Genomic DNA, 15,468 nt, shown 5'->3' with positions numbered 1-15,468 from the left:
TACAGAGATAGACCGCAGTTCTCCCGAGACTTCCCCTCCATTATTCCTGCTGTTCCAGGCTAGGAGTCTCATTTCATTATTTTCGTATTTCAAGTTCTAGTTTCAGCGCAGGTCAGAGGAACTTGGATGCTCCTTGGAACTGCACAATTAAAAGTCTTGAAAAACACCTTCGGTGTTTTCAGCCAGTCCATTCGTCCAGTTGTCTCACTGTGTCTTGCAGGTCCTTCTCCAATTCCACTGTAAATATCCTAAACACGAGGACCTCTCCAACTTCCATTTGGATGCTAAACAGCACTTAAATTCATCTTGTTTTCAGAAATGGTTTTCCAACGATCCATTTCTCCATTTCCTCTGTTTCGTGTTTCTCATCCCTTTTCACCAGGCTTTGCTCTGCTAAGGCAAACACCCTGGGCAAGAGTTACCAAGCACTGCTCCTGTCGGGTGCCCAGCACCCCCTGTAATTTCTACACTGAGCTCCCTCGGTAGTGGAAAGCATTTCTGCCCTTGGAGGAAATTTTCCCTTTCTTCCAGGGTCGAATCACTCCCTTGAAATATCAATAGCAAAGCATCATCAGTAACAAGGATCAAGCTCTCGCTATGATAATTCGTACAAAGCCCAATATTCTTTCACACTGAGGCCTTTTTAAAGACCCCCAGAAATAGAAAGGGGGAAAAAACTATCTTAAAGGGGATGTAAATGTGAAAATAAGCTTTTTAAAGGCTCCTTTGCACAACCAGACTGTTATATAGGTATCCTAGCGTAAGTGACATCAAGCCAGTAAAATTTTCAGGTGGTTTTGCCGTTGCCACTTCTGCCTGAAACCCGCATCGGAAATACAGAAACAAAATTAACAAGAGACAAAAAGGATTTCCCTTTTAATCAAAATAATTAAGGCATGAAAGAACTTCCTAGGGATCTGAAGACAAATTATTGGGAAATACGTTCAGAGGGTGATTTTTGTTTCAGTTTCTGTTCATTTTATCACTGAGTTTTATGTTTGCACTTATTTAAGCTGTCTGGGAAAAGAGGCTGTACATAAAAGACGATTAGTTTTTAAAGCACTCCAGGGTTGGTTTCAGGGACACTTCTTTGTTTTGTTTTGTTTTAACTTGTTGTTGGTGGGTTTGTTGCTTTTTTTTCTCACCCTTCGGTAGAAGACATAAACCGTAGCTTTTAAAGAGATGAATGCTGAGAATAAAATTATCAAAGATTTCTTTTTAGAAAGGAAGGCAAACCAAGAAAAGAACAAGGAAAAATAATCCACGTCCTATGGCAGTCATGCAATGACACTGAAATACTGGGCCAAATTCTGAGTGGGTGGAAATCAATATACCCCCGGTGAAGTGCACGAAGCAACATCACTTTGCCCAAGCTGAGGGTCTGATAGCTACATATATATTTTATCTATCTGTATGCAGCATTAAGAAGAAAAAAAAAAAAAGGAAAGAAAAGAAAAGATTAAAGCACTCTTGAAAGTGAATGAAGTTGATTCTCAAAAAAAAAAAAGTGGGTTTTAGATGTTGAATATTTAATTTGCTGATAAAAGGACCCTGATTTCCTGCATATAGCCACCACAAATAAGAAAAAAAAAAAAGGAGAAAAAAAAAAGGAAAAGAAAAGCACATCTTAAAAGGGAAGCAATGAGCAGAAACTGACCTTTCTGTGAGCAAGCAGATGAGAGAAGGTATTTGGCTAATCCCAGCTGTCGCTGATTGGTCAGACAGAACCGTGTTGAAAATGTCTCCATCTGGGCTAATCTGCTCTCAGTTGGATGAGCTGAGGCCTTCAGAGTTAACCTGACATTTAACAATAATTACCCTTTCGGATGACCCCGGCCCAATCTCCTGCTCTCTTAGAAATCTCTCTTTTTTTGTGTGTGCTCCCAAACCCCTTGACTCTTGTGTTAGAGATAGCTGAAAAGTGATGATACGATAATGAGATATACTGTACAAACATACATTCGCACGCGCACGTGCACAGGTACGCATGCCAGCTCACATTGAAATGTGCAGCCTGTCGTGATCGCTCCTGCACACCGTTTATCAGATTCCTGTGGCACGCAGGAGGGGAGCTATTTTAAAAATCAAGGGGGGATAATTTCCCAAATTAAAGAGTGGCCATGCTTGCTTGCTAACCTTTGTGTGGAAGCTCTAAGTTTCTTCCTGGCACTTGGAAGTCTCTTATCTGGGGTGAGGAGAAATGGTGCATGGAAATAGGTTCAGGATAGAAAAGCAGAGTTCAGAGGTCGCAAAGGCTAACTGTAGATGAAATGTGGCTATTTCTTTTTACCTGAGGCTGGCTTCATCTTTTCTCTGAAAGGTCATTGCGATAAAACAAAAACACATCTCAGGAGAGGAATCATTTATCTCTGGTCAGGTTCTCCTTCCCATTCTGGTACTTTATTTATTTTTCTCATCTTTTGACCACATTTCTCCCACGTCACCTCCTTCCTCAACGAAGTGAAGTCCAATGCTGAGTTTTGGGTGTCGGTAGAAGTTTGGCGTCGTTGCGCTTATTGTCTCCATTTTAGTTGGAAATCACGTCCACAGACTTGGATGATTCCCCAAATCGCTTTAATCTGTTGGTGATGAGCTGAAAAGTTTAAGAAAATAGCCATGCTAATGGAAAAAGAACAAGGACAAGTCTATATGATAGGAAGCTCATTTCCAGTGCCTGATTTATTTCACATGTCCGTTGTGACCACACATAAATCTTGCCTCTACCTCAGTTTCTTTATTTGTCCAACTAAGATTATAGTAGTCATTTCACAAAAGTGCTATGAGATTGAATTTAAAGCACCTTGATATTCTTAAATAGAAGACAATTAAGAGGAACTTTATATTTATACATGGTATATGCTCTTACGTCTTGGGTTGGATCCAATAACCAGCCTTAATTACAATAATTACGCCTCTGGTCACAGCCAGAAGGTGGGAGTGAAAGGAATCAGGAAAAATGTTTAATCAATGCCCTAAGAAAAACTTCCTTATAAAAGTCTTGTTTTCTCAATTTCTAAACAGTTCCCAGCTGGAAATTCAGGTCCAAGTTTATGCCTTGACTTTGGACCAGCAAACAGCAGTTGCATTTGGAATTGGCGTTACAGGCAAGGATTTTTTCAGTTATTCACTATGTAGTGGTTTGTTTTAAGTTCATTGCTTATCCAGAGGATGGATCCCTCAGTATTTATGGGCAAAATTCCTGTGACTATGAAACTGCTGGGGATTATCCGACCTGCAAGTGAAATCCAGCTCTGAATATTTATATGATCCAAGCAAACAGTCCATTTCGCTGAACAACGTTCAAATAGTCATCGCTTGGCAAAATCTCTGCTTATGCTTTTGCCAGCTAAGCAAACTATGCCTGTTTACTTGCCCCACGCCCTACGGTGTCTGCAGTGACATGTGGACGAGCTCAAGTTCAGAGACTATCAATCTGAGATTTTAGCAGGTTATACATGTGAGAGTTCCAGTAATTTTCTGGAGTCTCCAGATTAATTCAGGTGTGAGATCATCTTTTTTTTTTAAGCTTTGTTGCAGCCTGTTGTCTTTCCATGGGTATTCAGAAGGGTATGTAGTATGGAATTCTTCCCCTGTGAGTACCTCATTAAGAATAGCAATTTGTGTTCTTTTTTCCTCTGTGTTTCAAAATAAAGCTTATGTCCTGGTCTGCTGCCCTCTAAAATCAGCCATTGCTTTTCCCTTCATATGTGATAAAATACCATCTTTAGTGGAGATCTGATCTCTCTCTCAGCTCTTCATATATTTTCTTAGATCAAGGTGTGTTTCAGCTCTGGGAGAAAAGATAACAATTTTCCCATACCCAAAAGAAGAGTAAAAACCAGTTAAAAAAAATCCTGCATTCCTTCTGGATGAAGCTGCTGTCTCCTACAGCTGCCTGTGCTACAAACTTTCAAGCAATCTCTAGGTCTCCTTTAAAAAGGGAAAAAGCCTTTTTTCACCATTTAATGTTTCTTCCTGGCTGCAGCTACTGATAGTTTTAGGCCCTTTGACGTGTTGAGGTAAGGACATTTGCCGCAGCCTTGGCCCTTACACTGCCATATCAAAGGTGAACTTTCTATGGGAGAGATTGCGTTTAATTTGGGAGGTATGAAACACTCTAGCACACGGGCACCTGTTCACTTGTGTATCTGATGATTTGCTCTACAAAGTAATTTAGCGTAATGCCCAGCCAATTTTTTCTACCCTTATCCTCAAGACCAAGGTCCAATTAATTTCTGTGACGTATGATCAGAAAGTTAAGTGCACGTGCATGCTAGAAGAAGCTTCATTTTTTTCTCCAGGCTGAAGAAACAGCTAGCCATTTCAGGATGATTAACAGATGCCAAAGCTTTTCCTCAGTGATGAGAAAGCGTGCAGCTTTATTTTCCACTAGGTACTATTCAGCTGTCAAGAAGATAAGACCACGGTGTTCTTAAGCCATAGTAAACTGTTGTTAAATAGTCTGACCCATATCTGATCAGCCAGCTCTTGCCCTTATAAGCAAAACCAAACATTCTCAATAATTAGGGCTCAGCGGGACTAGTCTAAGCACCATGAGATCCTTTTTAAGGTATGTCCATTTGGATTCTTACAGTTTATGTACCTGTCCCCTAGGCTGTCTTTGAAAGATGTCATCAATTATTACACAGTGAAAAACACACTCGGAGGTGCATGGACACTGAATACATAAGCAGACTCTCTTCTTTATTCATAGCAAGCAAAGCTTTATGTCCTGAATAAACCAATGAAGGAATGAGATGAGAAAGTTTTGTTCAACCTAAGGAACAGGAACACAATTTAGCCCTTTGATTTAACAACAAAATTGACTGACTTATTCTCAGTGAATGACGTGGTTTGAACGGTGCCCTCAGCTGGACAGGGGAAGTTGCTAACCCTCGTGAGCAAGGGTGCTGGGGTGTTACCCAGACCAAACATGTAACACTCATTCCTCACAGCAGTAGAAGCTCATCATGGTTTATTTTAGTTAGGTCGTGTCAGTGCTGGCTTTTATTAGTTCACGTGATTCTCACATCTGAAATAGAACGATAATATCAGTGACACGTAGTAGTGGATTGGCTCCTTTAAGTGTTTACCTCTTTGTCGTACAGGAGCTATGTCCCTTGACAGTGTAATTGAACCAATGTTTTGCTTCAGCTGATTTCCATCCACAAACTATTTTGGAGTTCAGAGAAGAGATCACCTTAAACCATTGAATTCTCCACTTTCACAGTCAATTAGTGATGGCTGCCAATATGGAGGAGGGCAAGGGATATGGGCTGCCCTTGAGAAAATGTCATACTATGCTGATGTCATAAAATAATAATACTACATACTAGGCGTCATTACTTTCACTAGTACATAAAGGCAGCCAGGCACCAGAGCTACTTGGCTGTACTGTTTACACAGGCTGGGTCAGGTAAAACTGTGCTGCTAGAAATGCAAGTTGAACAGCCTGTGCCATTTGGACAAACTGAAATCTAATACCACAAGGTTAGAGTTTACGGCATTAGTCTTCCTATTATCCAGTCCTGATTCTCAGCCTGCGCAAATTGGCCCAACTGCTTTGAAATCAATAGAGCTACATGGGTGCGTGGTGCTTTCTCATTTTATACCCTGCGAGAAGCTGGCCAACCATTCCTCTGTACGTCATTCAAACGTGGAGATATATACGCCTATTAATAGCCTATTGAGCCACTCCAAACCTTGTAACAGCCTCTGTATTCCCAAGCCCTTAGGAAAATCTGCCTAATCATCACGCAGGCGATAATTAAGCCCAGTGATACTCAGGCAGACCGAATCATAAACACAAAATCCTCCGCACAGAATTGTTTTGCTATTCTCTGCGTAGGATAAAACACAAGAACTAGTGGTTGGCTCTTGCCTCCGTACTATTTTTTTTTTCTGTAACATGACCAAACTAATTAGCTAGATCACACTCTGACACCTATCGAGCTGCAAAGGGGAAATACATATTTTGTTAAAGGCAAAGAACTGTATGTACCCAGACAGATGGTAGACGTGTATCGGTTTCCTCCTTCTCCTCTTTAGTCTTTTTTTCCTTTTGGTTTAAGTCACCCAGACCTTGTCTTTTCAGTAATGTCATAATCAGCAAGCTGAAGGCAAGGCTGCTGATAATTGTTCTTTATGTTGCTCTTTGTTTAGTATCTGATTCAATACATCTGCGTGGACACCATTCCATCACCTTCTTAGTAACAAAGGTGAAAAAAATCAATGGCAATCAGATTACCTTGTTAACAGAAAGGCTAAAGGGCCAGTGTGTTAAGTTCACAGTGCATCACCTTTCATTTAAAACATCTCACTTCTGGGGTTTCTGTTTTATTTTTTTATTATTTACCCTTTATTATTATTTATAGCACTGAGGGTTCCTCAGTATACCTTGACATAATTGCATTAGTCTTCCCCTAGGTTAGGCTGGGCAGCTGTGACAGCTTTTCTGAGGGATGCAGTGTTAGTTTTGATGAGGCAGCTCTGTCTGCAAGTCCTCGCTTCACACGTGGTTCATAACAAAATCCAGGAAAGTCTGAAAACCTTGTGTAATTGTGTGTTGGGTGTTTTTCCTGGTCACCTTCTCCTTTCCCCCTTATTCCCTGGGATAGACTCAGAGGCACAGTGTGACTTACAAGTTGTGCTGGACAGAACGGCCATTGCAGAGCACCAGCTGTTTATTGAAGGAAAGTAGAGATTTTTAGCAAACAGGAAAAACAAGACAAACCCAACAACAGATAATTGCAGGATACAGTGCTAGCAGCCTGTGATTCCCTGGGCACCCGAGTTGTAGGATTTAGGGCTACGACTGCAATCTGGACTAAAGAATCACTCTGATTGTTTGTAGTTCATAAACTTGCTGTGTTCCTTTTAAATGACTAAAAAGATTTATTAGAACCATTCTTCTGACGAGAAAGAGTTTGCACGATTACCTTATGCTTTCCTCTATAACTCAGTTGTGTTCCCGCCTGCACCTCCAAGTCCTTTCTTATTGCTGCTGGTAAATACGGGCGAGTTCTGTTTCTGGATCAGCTACGTCTCTGCTATGGATAAAACAATTCTTGTGGTTTTGCTGGAGACTCTGTTAAATCTGTTGGAATCCTTTCTGAGAGATATAGAGCAGCGCAAACTTTATTAATCAGGCTGGGGTATCACAATTTGCTATTATAAATATGAATGAGCAGGGAGTGTCTCCTGCAAAGAGCTTGCTGTCTTTGTAACTGTCAATCACCTGAGTCATTCTCATGAGCTAAGAAACATTTTAGGGTGGTTTGGAGTTAGGCTTTTTAACGGCACTGACTTTTCCATAGTTTGAATAACAAAACAACTAGTCTCGTACCTGTTATTTCATCTGTCTTCCCAAGCTGAAGTTGTGCTTAGGCAGGTACTTTATGTACATCGGCCGGCGAAGAATCATGTCCAGCAAATCCCTGAGGGAAAACAAGAGGCAGGACAGAAAAAAGCGGATGACTGATTAAATTCAACAGGGTCTTTATTTTTCATTCCTTGAAAAATGTTGTTCAAGTATCTTTTAGCTCTAACTGAATTCATGTAACTATTAGAGACCTCTTCACCACAGATTCCCACAGCTAGAATCATTTCAATTAATTAAGTGTAGCAGAGGTTAGTAACGATTTTAAGTTGTGGAATGAAATTACCTTAAGAGATGGCAAATTCCTTGTGTGTTTTCTCCTCCTTCATTTGGGTTATAGCCATCAAAATTATAATTTTGGCAATGGATTAAAACCAACCACACATCAAACAGGCTTCAGTCAAAATCCAGACCTTTTTTTTTAAGGAAAGATGCAAAAGGAAAGTAAGTAATTCAGAAATGTTTGTTTCTGCAAGTTTTGTAAGTGTTGCAAGTCTGAAAACCACAAAGACGACCATTCAGCAAATTACCTATATCAAAAATAGTAGAGGAAATAGACATTCAAAAGCGATGAGTGATTTCTGACATCTAGTGCAGGCAAACATCTCCTCTCTGGGATCCCAAGCCAGCAGCATTTATTGGATCCCAGCTCCAATTTCCCTAGTATTTTTCCAGTTGTGAGTTTTGAAGGCCTGAGGTATGTTCCCTACCGGAGACAAACATGCTGCATCAAGGTCAGGAGGAGGAACAACTTCAATCTGGCAAAGAAGCCAGGGCAGCTTCAGTGCTCAACTCCTCGAGCAGACAGCGGAGAATTTACAGCCTCAGCCTGCTCCAACCTCCCCATAATTACACACGCAACCCTACACCCCTGATAATTACCAGCCAGGCAACAAGTTTCCCTCTGGTCCCACATAAGGAGGTCTATTTTGTACCCGGAGTTTTCAAATGGAAAAAAAATCCCAGCTCTGATGGGATTTCAGGTTACCCAGCTGCACGGAGTGGTAAGACCCATGTCTGGTTTGAGTGTAGCATGGGGGAAGCGGGAGAGGGGAGACAAAAAAGAGGGAATATGGGTAAAAAAAGGCAAGAAAAGATTTGATCCTGCAAAAGGGGGACCCGTGTGGCTACAAGGAGCTGCCTGTGCTGTGTAGGGTCAAGATCTCAGCTTGGGTGAACGGCAGGAACGGCGATCATCTGCTGCGTAAACCAGAATAACTCCTCAAAAAATTCTTAGCACATTACATGGTACTTGTGCGACTGATATAGAATTTCACACCTGTTGGACGCATTATCCAGCCACCAAAGACAAGAGCAAGGTGTTTAAGACAGATCTATGTGGGGTGCAATATCTAAGCTTTACACATTTTTCTTACTCATTTCATAGAAGACGCTGCATTGTGAAGCACCAGGCACTTTTAGGAACCCATGGAGAAATGTAGGGTGAATAAAGGGCGCCCTTGCCCTTCCACAACACAGTCTTTCAAGGACAGAGTTGGTTTCTCTATCAATGAAGCTTTGAAAGGAACTTAGGATTTATAAAGTGCACTGATGGCGAAAGCAGCAATGTCCACAGGAGTCTGATTTTCTGGCTCAGGGAACCAGGCCCTCCAGAGGCCCTAAGCGCCTTCATGCCAAAAGCCTGGAACAAAAGGACACGTTTCTGTGTGAAATCTGTCTCTTCCCACGCTTTGCGCTTGCTAAGATGCAGCCTTTCAACGGGGAAGTGAAAAACGCATGTATTTTACTAGTTAATGTAAACTACATCAACCTGGGAAGGTTTGCAAGTGGGGGAAATGCAGCTCATAGGTGACTGGTGTTTCTGATTACACCAGGTGAGATATATTGAGTGGTGAAGCAAATAGCCGTGGTGGGTTTTTGTCTTCTTTTTCTGTGACAATGCTGTTAGCTAGGGAGCTCAAAGCAAAGACTGTTATGGTGAAAGGAAGATAGAAAAGTTCCTGGGACAGCAAAACTAAATCTGGTTGAGGATTATCTCAAAAGGTTTGTATTCGAGTGGTTTCTCTAGAAAATGAGAAACAAATAACTCTTGTAGAGGGAGAGTCTAGCGGTGGGACCTGGGCGTCCGAGCAGCATGGTAGCCTGGGCTATAGAGCTGCCTTAAATGGGGCTATGGAGCCTGGGAAGGAGCAGGCTTGGTGCTCTCCATGGAAGTGCATGTGCCAATACAGTATGAAAATTAGATTTATGGTTCTTGCTGGCTGAGCCAGAATCATACGTGCTATGGAGATAGTTATGGTGCTCCTGGGGTGGAGAGGGCTGTTGGAGATGAGGACTGTGGCGTATTCCTGTACGTGTCTAGCACCCTTTGTGCTGGAGGAGCGGAGGGGCTGGGCATCCCGAATCACTGCAATCTCCAGCCTTGATGCCCAGCCAAGTTCTGTCCTCACTTACACAATGGCAATTTAGATTTTGACCAAAGATTTAATTTATTATTAAGGCCATATGTTTCTCATAACTATGAGTTTTTTGTCAGAACCCATGAGCATTAGGGGCTTTTTGTCAAGAATAATAGAAAATTCCCATTGAGTAGGATTCCACTATGTGTTGCTATTAACTTAACTCCATATATCTTCGAGGGTGTGGAGAGGGAGGGCTTTAAATATTTTTAAACAATCCATGTAAAAAACTTTTTCTTCCCTTAACTTTTCTCATTACAACTTGATATTAAACTAAATAGTTTTATGAAACTTACTTCTTCAAATTAAAATTAGTATGTTTCCATTTTTACAACCAAGCCACAAATCTTTATATTTTTGGAGCCAAGAAAGTGCCAAAATACATTTACTTAAAAAAAAAAACACCAAACAAAAACAAACCAAAGTTAAAAACAGAAATGGGTTGGGGTGGTCTATATTTGAACCATAACACAAATTCAAAGATCTTGCAGGCTAAACTGTAATGATTATTGTGTCTGATTTGATCAGGGATCTATGCAGGGAGAAAAGAGGAAGAAAAAGCAGAGACTGAGACGTTTCCCTCCAGTAAAGGGTGATATTGCTGTGGAATTACAGTAGTTGGTGATGATGTGCAAGGCAGAAAAGACTTCAGTTGTTTCTGTTGCAGGTTTGTTGCAGCAGTAGGTTAACTAGAGGAAGTCTTGAAGATGTATGACTATCAAGAAGGAGATGGAAATTACTCTTAGTCACTTTTCTGATGGCAAGGGTACTTCAGTAATGACTGTTTAAAAGCTTGCTTCATAGGGTAACCCGGGTATTGTGTACTTCAAACTGGGGTAGTAGGTCACTCAAGGTAATGAGACCTCCATAGAGGCAACGTGAACCAGGGTCCCACAAAAGCCTAATGACACCAGATTTAATTGGAAGACTTGGTTGGTGAACCAATAAAATCCCTTAACCATAAGTAGCAATATGGGGGCTGGGGTTCTGCCCGCAAGTAATCACTTAATGGTGTGAAGCATTGCAGAGAAAAGCCAAAGTCATATTTTTGCTATTAGAGCAGACAGAAATCAGTTCACTTGCTTTCTTGTTTGGATATTCTATGCATTTAAGAGATTAGATTAATAATAGTCTAAACTGAATACGCTGTGGCTAGGCTAATCTTTAAATATGGTATGGCAGAGCAGGCCTGCATCTTAATGTGGGTTTTGGCTTTGTCTTACATAATGGAAATATTCGCGAAGTCTGGAAAGCCACAAACCCCAGCATTGGGATTTATTCAGTCTTCATAATACGATGCTTTCCGCCCTCCTCTTAAGGGCTGTCGTACGCTTATATTTGTATTATACTACTTTTCAACAGGTGCTGCTGCTGCGGATAAAGGGACTCCACATTACATAGTTTCACAAAAACGTAATCCTCAAATGTGGTGCCTCGGCCGTGCTTGGCTTGGCACTCTTTCAGGCACAAGGTGCCCTTGGAGGATGTGGGCTGTCTTTATCAAAGAGGATGCTCCTTTGGGATGGGGGATTATCTGCACACACCTTCTGTCCGACACAAAGACCCAAGCACTCATACTTGTCTGGCTGGTGACCCAAAAGCAGCTTTAGGGTAGACCCATGGCAAGCTCTGCAACCTATTCTTTATGTTTTCCATGCATTTCTGTTTATAAATTCCTTGCATAAAACACCCTCCTCTGTACTTGTGCCGTTTCTTGTGTCTGCATGCTGACTTGTGCCTTTTGCCTCTTCCTTCAACCCATTTCTGGAGGGTGGGGGGGGAAAAAAAAAAGTACATTCTAAAATCATATTGAAAAGTTATTCTAATAAGGTGTTTTGTGGGAAGGGTTTTGAGACCATTTATTGAAAGACCTCATGAAGTGCATATACTTTGAGGAGATGTTTGGCTTGCTACCCGTTAGCTTGTTGCTGAGATGTTTTTTGGTGGCAACTCTTCTCCGTGGTAGGGGATGACGCTCAAAGTAGATGCATAAAATAAAAGAATAAAATTATTTTAATCACAAAACAGAAGATACCGACACTAAACTTCTTTTTTTTGTTGTTGTTTTTCTATGCAGCGTATATGGGCACACTGCTACCTCCTCTGAGGAGGAAAAAATGTGTTTATTGGGGCACATAAGGTGTCACCTTCTTCGTATATTGGTGACACCAAGACAAGGCAGAAGGTTTCAACCTGATGGAAAGCATTAAAAAAAAAAAATCCATGGAAGTTATGAGGATGAACTTTCAAAGCTTACACAAGTGTGTATCTGTTGTGACTTGCCCAAGAGCGGCCAGGAAAGCTCACGTGAACACCGCGACAGTGCCTGCTCCCTTGGCTTAAGTGCTCTCAAAGGCTCACCCCCGTGCTAAACAGCTCAGTGTATGAGAGGAATGATATTTCAGCTGTCAAAAGCAAACAGATTTTTTTGTTGTTGTTGTTTAAATTTTTGACTTTTTTTCCATGCAAGATCCCTAACTACCGCTGCATGCGTACGCATGTCTCTGAAGCTGCCATATTGCACAATGTATTATCATGGTAGGTCAGACTAGAGCTACATTGCCAATACTATTCCAGTAAGAGAGCTGGCATGAAGAAAAGATGACTGAATTAGTGGCCAATTGGGACATTTTCTGACCTACTCTTTAGGAACCAAGTCCTCTGAACTTTCCCATTATCCTTCGGCTTCATCCTTTTAATAGGGACCAAATCTCCATTAACAATTGAACACCGACAATAAGTGCCATCAGGAAAAGGAAATTCAATTTTAGTGGGGGATGACAGCCTTACCTTTTCGCGCTTAATTGGCCGTATTGTCTCCAAAAGTTAATTGGTTACTTAGTCCAGGTAGTTAGTAAAATGTTTAGCTGCGTCAAAAAGCCCAGGCTCCTACTGTTAATGGGGCATGAAATGGAATGTTTGATACTGCAAATAAAATCAGTGATATTCAAGGATGTTATGGTAGGTAATGCGTTGAAACTGCCATTTAATGGGTCCTGGAAGATTAGGGTAGTGTCAGCTGGAACCGCCCGGTCTCTTTTCTGACATTGTTAGTTGCCTCTTCATTTACTTAACGGCTGTCTGCACTGATTACATAGGCATAAAACTCCCTACAAAAAAACAACAGAGACACGCTCTATTAGCAGTCCAATTAGAACTATTTGCATATTACAGTTCATTTCTGCTTAAGTGAATCCCTAATACAACTTTAGGAAAAAAAAAAAAAAAATCCTATTGTCATTTAAAAAAAAAAAAAGACAAGAAAAGAAAGGAAAAGCCTTAAAGGTGATCTTTTCTCTACCTCTTCGTTCTCTCTGGATAAATTCAGTAAAGGTCCATAAAAAATAAGAGGTGGTTGGGCAGCAGGAGATTTCTCTTGCAACCTTACACGATGATGACTTTTTTTAATATACCAGTAAATTAATGCCAACTTTTTTTACATGGCCACTGTGGAGGTTTTTTCCTAGATTGTTTTTCAATTAATATTTTTTTTTTTTTTAAGTTTTCTTTAAAATATCTGAAGGTAGATGTTAGATCAACCTTCACCTTGGGTTTCTGGAGCTAAACAGCTAATGTGTCTGGGAATGGGCCTCGGGAGGAAGCCCGCTCGATGCTGTGCAGTTCACCTACCCTATTAGCAAATGGTGGTAAATGATCCCCCCCTCCGCCTTCTCCCAGCCTTCGCCCACCCCCTTAGAGGCTGGAGCTAATAGGGAGGTAATACAGTCTCTCTGCTCCTCTTGAAAACACTTCTGCCTAAATTTTAACCTGTCGTCAAACAGAACAGAGGGTTTGGTCGTGAACTGGGACAGGTGAGAGCAAATGCCTCCAAACTCTCAGAGCTTCAGAGGGGTCTTCTCCTGCAGGGAATAAGAGGATTGAGCTAGAAGTGGTGGCGGGTGTTTGCCGGAGGCCTCTTTTGGCCCACGTGTAGAATGGGAAGAACACCAGCCGAATGGCCAGGTCACCGTGGGACTTTTGCCGAAGCGACAGCAGCGCTTTGAGACCTGCGGTCGCGGCTGCAACGGCAGCGATGGCGCTCGTACGAGCAGCGAGTGAGCTTATGGTTTTTGATGCAGTGCCCTTCAGGACTCTAAGGTGACTGCTTCCTTAAAAAAAAAAAACAACAATATTGCTGGTAATAACAGAAGAAAATAATTTCTACTCTCCCTTCTAATTTCAGCTTTCGCCTAGTCTTCTCAGCCTGGTGAATTTAAAGGCCTCTTTTTAAGATGGTAATTACAATTTGTGCTCACGCTTGCCCACGAGGTGGATAGGCTGTTTCTCCTGTGAAATAAAAATGCTGATTTTTATTTTATTTTTTTTTTTTAATTTTTCTTCGCCTCCCCCCCCCGCCCCCCGCGCCGCTTTCTCTTCTGTTAGCACGTTTCCTGGGGCCCCGCTCTCATGAAAACCCGGGGACTCGCAACCAGCCAGAAGCTTCTCACCTGCCTCTTGGTTGGCTGGGATACATCTCCGAGGGTCTCCAAGCCGGGCTGGCCGGGTGGGAAAGCTGAGTTGCTTGATTGGTACTTGGATTAGAGGCACCTAGAGGAGCCCAGGGGAGATCTTTGATGTTCAAATGCTAATGTAAATACCGACAGAGTTATTTCCAAAGCTCGCACAGCTCAATTCCTTTTTACATGCAGACCTAATTTCACAGGTCAGCCAACCCACCTCCGCTATTATCTGGATTTAGCGATTAATAGAGGATTTCAGTAGTTGACTGTGACAAATAGTGGCTAGGGAAGGGAGGGAGTGAAAAACTGTTCTAAAACAAGGAAGGTTTTTAACAGGTCCTTCTCCCCGCGTCCATTATTTTTATGCCGACACGTAAACAGCTGCAAACCAACCCAGAACCGGGAAAAATCTCTCAAGGCAAAGAGTGAAATTCTCAATTTCTCTCTCCCTTCAATGCCTGCCTTGCCCAGGAGAGGAGTCACAGCGTGCGATATGTATTGTTTTTATGCCCTGTTGGGTCCTTTGTATCCAGCCTCCCGCCGTATATCTAACGCTCATTCACACTTACCAGAGATGAGTATTTTCAGACAAAACTCCGGCACTAAAACTCCCGCTGCCTTCCCGGGCTGGCCAGAGGCAGAGGGTGCAGATGTTGGGTGTGGGGGGGGACACACGCGGCCCTCGGCCCCCGCATACGCCCTGTGCTCCCTGCCAGGAAAATGGCTTTCTGGAAAAGGACTGCCTGCTAATAAAACGGACCTAAATCAGTAAGCAGTGATTAAGGATCGGGCAGTGCTTTCTGCTGCCGGTACTTGAACACATGCTTTTCTCTCAGGAATTAAAAAAAAAAAAAAAAAAAAAAAGCTCTGAGTTATTTTGAGGAGTAGTTTCTTGCAGATGAGGTGAACGAATGAGAAAAGCAATAGTTGGAAAATATTCATTTTCTTTCTTATAAAAGGAAAAAAAAAAAAAGAGGGATGGCAACCAAAATTGCCTCTTTAAATAAAACATCAGCCAGGAATGCAAACTCTGCTCTGTTTATATTTTTTTATATTCAACCTCTACTCTGTCTTTTTCTTTTTTTTTTTTCTTTCTTTTTGTTCCTGGTTCAATGTCATGCCTAGTGGAATAGCAATTCACAGAAAACGTGGGATAAATCATTAGTTCCAGTTTATTCTACTTTTTATTTACAGCGAGAATTTCCTTACC

The 15,468-nt window shown here is 41.7% G+C and overlaps 1 long non-coding RNA gene across 5 annotated transcripts; it reads right to left on the bottom strand.

Moving 5' to 3' along the window:
* Positions 1-271: 271 nt before the first annotated feature.
* LOC134520721 (uncharacterized) lies at positions 272-15,082 on the bottom strand. 5 transcript variants are annotated; one of them, XR_010072524.1, is made up of 8 exons: positions 14,828-15,082; positions 14,247-14,346; positions 12,589-12,908; positions 7,665-7,791; positions 7,346-7,436; positions 6,939-7,111; positions 2,291-2,593; positions 272-390 (listed from the first exon to the last, which is right to left on the bottom strand). It is a non-coding gene; the product is annotated as an uncharacterized LOC134520721 (long non-coding RNA). The 5 variants fall into 5 exon arrangements; XR_010072527.1 differs by having other exon boundaries at positions 6,939-7,049; XR_010072525.1 differs by lacking the exon at positions 6,939-7,111 and having other exon boundaries at positions 314-390.
* Between the last annotated feature and the right edge of the window lie 386 nt (positions 15,083-15,468).

This window comes from Chroicocephalus ridibundus, chromosome 9 (genome assembly GCF_963924245.1).
Source record: "Chroicocephalus ridibundus chromosome 9, bChrRid1.1, whole genome shotgun sequence".
NCBI lineage: Eukaryota > Metazoa > Chordata > Aves > Charadriiformes > Laridae > Chroicocephalus > Chroicocephalus ridibundus.
The sequence above is the reverse complement of the archived record's forward strand: the minus strand, read 5'-3'. Positions and strand labels throughout refer to the sequence as shown.